The sequence below is a fragment of the Athene cunicularia genome (genome assembly GCF_003259725.1).
Source record: "Athene cunicularia isolate RWA chromosome 5 unlocalized genomic scaffold, athCun1 chr5_part1, whole genome shotgun sequence".
Lineage (NCBI taxonomy): Eukaryota > Metazoa > Chordata > Aves > Strigiformes > Strigidae > Athene > Athene cunicularia.
Genome location: NW_020799101.1, coordinates 22,074,338 through 22,080,935, shown reverse-complemented (window position 1 = coordinate 22,080,935; position 6,598 = coordinate 22,074,338).

Here is a 6,598-nt window from a genome sequence, read left to right as displayed (position 1 = left end):
GGGGGAATCAAACAGAAAACCAGACATTGTACAGTAGATGAAGGTGGCTTTTGGACTGTAAAGTATGTTTTTATTACATCATTTATCTCAAATAAGTAATTGAGGTTCAGCAACTCCTGACAGGAAATGACATGCAGACCAACCTTGTTTTAGGCTGAAGTAGAAGCATCTATCATGTAAATTAACTCTCAACTGTGCCAGCAGGCTGCATACATTGAAGGGATAATGGGTGGATGATATATTTTGTTATCCTAGGCCTTATTTATCTACTTCAACTATTTTTTTTTTTTTTTTTTTAAACAAGCAGCTATAGTGATAATTGCCAAATGTCTATACAATAGAACAACATGATTATCTAAAGGGCTTGAGGACATCTGAAACCATAATCAGGTATTGAAAGATTAGATAGGGGGACAGTCTCAGGCCTGCTTATACATCTGTTTTCTTCCCCATTTCTCTTCAGTTTTGTTCTCCTTTTTTTCTGGAAGAAGCCAACACCAAATTCAGGATGTCCAAGACTAACCTAAAAGGTGCTAAGAATTCTGTGTTCCCTAAATGCTATCTTCCTTCATTTCCTATTTAAACCATCAGGAGCTGATAGCCTAGAGTACATATCTGTATGGTACAATTAAGTGTCCTGAAGAGATACCTGAAAAGTTGGTTATAACTGATCCTAGAAGCAGTTAATCTGTACTTGTCGGAAATTACTGTCACAAAACCTTATGGAAGCAGAAGCTGATACTTATTTTCAGAAACTCTGAATAAGTTGATTTAACGCACTCACACCCACATACTCACAAATACTAGGGTGTATGTGGCCAAGATCAATTTTGTGCTGCGTGGGGGATGGAGTTCTTGTTTGATGATGATGAATCAGTTTTGGGACTGCTCTTTTAAACTCGTCAGGAGTCAACAGTTATTATGGGGTCATCCTCTGATTCAGAATCTTGCATAAGTTTCCATAAATCTTAGGCAAGGTTACTGATCATTGTCCATTTTGTCTTGTTTGTAACTATCTTTGGGATATATACATGTCTGCATAGCTGTAACCTCTTTTCCTTGTGGGTTAACAAGAAAAGGAATGGCATATGTGATGGGCTGTGGCCTTGGTGCCATCCTCCTGTTGTCAAAGGATAGGATCTCCTCCTGATGGCTCACCTATGCTGTGGTCTTACCGGAGTGCAAGCTTTCTGGTCTTGACATGAACAGCACATTTCTGATTTCTGTTTCTGGGAACGGTATATTTGTTATCAATACAGATCGTTCTTTTAACATTTCTTCTACTGCTTCTTCTGGTGCTTGCACACATTCACTTCCATTCATACTTAATTTGTGCTAATCTTAATATTTCTGTTACAAGTCTCTAGGGTGACTTAGATTTAGAGTAAGTAAACCTGGGCAGCGTACCAAGTAACATGGCCATGGACATACATATCTGTTTATTGTCTCAGAGAAAACTTAGGGTTTAAGCCCTAAATCAGCTTGAAACAGTTTAATGTTCCAACTCTGAACCACTAATTTTTCTGGTCCTGGTTTCAAAAATGTTGCGAGATCAACAGATCTAGCAAGAGATATAGCCCAGGCCTACCAGGACATTATACAGGTGCAGTGGGCTAGCCTGGACAACTACCTTTGTTCTTAGGCTGTTACAGTTTGTTTTTCTGTAAGTTTTCCCTGCTGTGCACATATTCTCCAGACAGCTCATAGTTTGCAGCCTCATAGGTGCCCATCATCACTTTCACAAGTCCTCAAATGACAAATCAAGCAATGAGGGTGAGTTTCCTCAGCTCAGCCAGCCTCACAGCTCACTGAACTGATGTGCAGCATTACTGGCTGCAGTCACTTTCTGTACTGAGTTAATACAGAAGCTGGTTAAAGATCAGCCATCACAAACACCAGTTTCTTTACAGCAGTAAAGACCTAGTATTTTGCAGGTTCTATCAATGGTTAGCAAACACAACACTGTATGAATTGTATGAACCTCTAAAAAGGTAGTTGAAGCTACAGAAGCATCTTTTGACAAATGATGATTGTAGCTGTGTTAGCACAGCATTAGCAGAGAGTTAAAACCCTTCTAAAGCTCACTAATACAGGCATGTGCAGTGGCACAGGGTTGTATCTCAGTCAGTTATGCAACATTAAGTGTATCCTCCACTTCTGTCCTCTTAAATGTTATGTTGTAGGATGTTAGAAAAGTCTGTTCCAAGTCCACATCTTTGTATTTGTGGAGTAGTTCAGAAACAATAGCAATAATGTTGCTATCCATATTAGAAGGGAGTAAAACTCAGTGCTTTGAAACATGAGGAGAGTGAGAGAAGACAACCGGAACTATTAACAGTTTCATTGACTCATTAATAAATTACTTGAAGGAATGTCCAGAGAGACCTTGATTTTAAGAGGTGACCGAAATGACCACAGGGAGCTATTACTAATTCTTAAAAGTGAGTAAATCTGTATTAAGTGAGTTAACAGTATCATGAGCTTGAGACCACCAAGGCTGCTATTATACCCAAGAGAACAAAACCAAATCAAAGTCAGGTCTTGGTATTAAATTTAGAAAGAGTGATTTCCAGTATTAGATCAATCTGTCCTGTGTTATAGCTATCTGTTTCAAGTTTAGGTACAGTACCTGCCAATGATATCATTTATATGGTGACAGTTACTATACTGATTTCAGGTATGACTGTAATTGCACACGGTAAATCACACAGAATTATTCAAACTAACTGGTACAACCTTATTCATCAGAAGTACTGTATTTCTTACATTGGTCCTTTGGTTACTGATAGCGTGTAGAACCACATGGTACTGAATCTGAGATAATCAATACTATGAGTTTGGGGTTCAGAATTGGACCCTAGCAACAAATTAATTACTGTGTCCACATAATTTACAGTGCTTTTGGTCAATTTGCTTTATGTTGACTTTGGAGTCAGGAAATATGCATTTTCCTTGAAAAAAAAATTGTTGTTATAATAAACAACTGAAAGAAATTTGGTATTTAAAATCAGTATCTTTAAATTATTATTGAAACATTAATTTTATATAAATTCTTATGTGCTAATTTATTATTATTGTTACTCCTTGCTACTCCATAGACTGCCTAGCAATTTCAGAGAAAGAATTCCAAGCTGTATTGCAAACTATAGCCCAGAAGCAGCATCTGTGAGGTGGCAGAGGATCTGACTCCCTGTGTATGGAAGTACATGCACACACATACAGGTTAATTTACTTTTGAAGAGCAGCCTCTGTTGAAATATATATAAATATAGCAGCTGTTAAACTGTACCCAACCTTATTCTTTTCTGATACTGGAAGAGCAAGGGAAAATTATTACCCAATTATAAGGCATGTGACTTCAGAGATACAGATGCAGTCTCTAGGCTGTGACAGAATGTGGTATCTGCTAGTCTTAAGCATTTTTACAAAACAAAAAGCACTGATGATGTTTTCTTTTGGGCCTTGGCTGTGCAAGAACATAGCTCTGCCCCCCTCAAGCTCCTTGCACTGCTCTAAGGCAATGATTCAGTACAGTGAGGAACACAAGTGCTTATCGAATCATCACGATTACCTTCTAGTGCTCAAGAGAGGACCTGAAGTTGCCCCAAATTGGTGGGAAGACATCTCCTTGCATGAGGGACTCTTCAGTTGCTATAGGGTCATGGTAGGAAGAGGAGCAGATGACTCTTTGGCAGTCACCGTGTTGTTCAGAGAATAGCATCAAACCAGCCCAGCTTATCTTGTCCTTTCAGAAGTAGCTGAAAGGCTTTAGTAGTTAATTTGCACTGGAGGAAAAGGGCTCTCTCCTCTTTTCTACTTTTCTGTTTGTCTCTTCACCTTCACCTTCTATGTTATGCAGACCCATCTTTTCCCTCTGTCCAGTGCTTTACTGAGGTAATCCAACTTGCTAACATTTTTCTGAAGGTTAGTTATTTCGCAGTCTTGAAAACGGAATCATCTTGTTCTGAGCCTAATAAGCACTGCTCTTGGGTGTATATGGGTGGAGGGTAATGAGGAGGAAGACAGGGAGCCCTCCCTTTCATCTTGGGGTCGTTTTGACACCCCATCTCAAGTAACCTTTGAGTTGCTAGGAGTTCTGTGAGAGGTTCAGACTGTACAGCAGCTGCTGTGTAAGCTGTCTGTGCTTCTAGAAGGTGATGTAGAAATAGATGAGACAGCCCTCCACAGATTCTGAGATCAATTGATCAGTCAAGGTCCTGCTTCTGTGCTTCTCACACAGTAATTATGTTACACCCTTAGGCTGAAAACTATTTTCTAGATTTCTCATCAAGTCACATCAAGACATGACAGTTTCTTTGCTCCTTCCAGGACACGTTCTCTACACAGACATAAAAACTGAGATAGATAGACTCTTCCACAAGGTCTCAGAGATGATGGACAGGAGCTAGTGAACCAGAATGGGAAGGGAGTAAGAAAATGTGCTGCTCAGTTCATCATTCATGTTCTACCACAGAGGTAGGTAAGTGTTTGTGTCTTGGAGCACCGAGAGATTCAAGTCCTTTCTCCACATACCCTTTGAATTTTAAGATAGTATGTATTACAAATAAATACAGTGGTTGAAAACCTTTGGGTTTGGCACTAAGAAAATGCAACTGATCTGCTTCCCATTTAAAATCTTTCTTCTAAAGTTCCTCATTGTTTATTAAGAGTTCAGATGCAGCATTTTGTTTCAACCCACAGTCTTAAGCAGCAAGTGCTGCATATCTTACTTTATGGAGAACAATCTGCTTAAGCAAACACAACTTTGTCTTTGACAAGATTGGCTGATAAGAGGAGCTGTGCTGACATCTACCTGCACTTCTCAAAAGCATTTGACTTCATACCACATGACATTCCAATTAAAAAATTAGAACTATGCAAAATTAATGTAGTGCATAATAAATAGATTATAACTGGCTGATGGATTTCAAAAAAGGAATTGTAAATTAGGAATTATCATCCACAGAGGGTATTTCCAGCAGGGTTCCATGGGGATCTTTTCCAGCCTAATACAATTCAGTGGTTTTATTAATGGTTCAGAAGTGAGGAAATCTGTGCCTATAAAATTTGCAGAGGATACAGTATTAGTAAGCATAAACAGTGGTAAAGTTGGATCAGTTTGACAGCTCAATCTAGTTCATTTGGGAAGTGGGTCTTGTTTAACTAGCACAAAGACAAGTCTGTGTTTGGGAACAAGGACGATAGGCTATACACGCAGAGCAGGTACTTGCTTGCTTCCAGGGAAATGGTGACCCTGAAAGGAGATAGAAGTCAGGGTGGCTAATTGGCTAAACAAGAACCCTCAGTGCAATGCTGTTGCTGAAAAATAATATGACCTTGGGTGAATAAGCAGAAAATTATTGAATAAGAGCAGGAAAGCGGATAATATGACTCTACATAGTGCTGTGCTCTTATGGAGTCTTGAATGAGACCATTAAATGCATCCCTGATTTGGGAGTTGAGCCTATACTGTAAGAGGTAAAAAACACTGCACAGCACAGCCCTCTGAATGTGGTATGCTGAAGTGAGGACACCTGAGGAAGTTCTCTGTCACCATAGACCTGTTTGAGTTGCAGCCTTCCCTGACATGATATAATCTGTATTTAAATGGAAGCATCCAAGCTGCTCCATGTTTTTGCACTGAAGTGTCAGTCCCAGCTAGGGAAGAATGAATAGAACTGTCCAGCATCAAATATAATGTTGCTGAATAACAGAAATGGTAAAATTGTGAGTCTTGATTTGATTCATATTCTAGAAAATTCAAGCCCATTTCATGTTTTAAGGAGTGGGGAAGAATATAAAAAAATGAAAAGGGAAGAAAACTGCATCAGCTAAATAATTAATCACATTACTTTGCTAATCAGCCACCTGAGGGAATAACAAATGTATTGTGAGCATTTTCCAGCTCAGCACTGACTTCACTACTTAATAATTTCCTTCCTTCCTTCCTTCCTTCCTTCCTTCCATCCTTCCTTCCTTCCTTCCTTCCTTCCTTCCTTCCTTCCTTCCTTCCTTCCTTCCTTCCTTCCTTCCTTCCTTCCTTCCTTCCTTCCTTCCTTCCTTCCTTCCTTCCTTCCTTCCTTCCTTCCTTCCTTCCTTCCTTCCTTCCTTCCTTCCTTCCTTCCTTCCTTCCTTCCTTCCTTCCTTCCTTCCTTCCTTCCTTCCTTCCTTCCTTCCTTCCTTCCTTCCTTCCTTCCTTCCTTCCTTCCTTCCTTCCTTCCTTCCTTCCTTCCTTCCTTCCTTCCTTCCTTCCTTCCTTCCTTCCTTCCTTCCTTCCTTCCTTCCTTCCTTCCTTCCTTCCTTCCTTCCTTCCTTCCTTCCTTCCTTCCTTCCTTCCTTCCTTCCTTCCTTCCTTCCTTCCTTCCTTCCTTCCTTCCTTCCTTCCTTCCTTCCTTCCTTCCTTCCTTCCTTCCTTCCTTCCTTCCTTCCTTCCTTCCTTCCTTCCTTCCTTCCTTCCTTCCTTCCTTCCTTCCTTCCTTCCTTCCTTCCTTCCTTCCTTCCTTCCTTCCTTCCTTCCTTCCTTCCTTCCTTCCTTCCTTCCTTCCTTCCTTCCTTCCTTCCTTCCTTCCTTCCTTCCTTCCTTCCTTCCTTCCTTCCT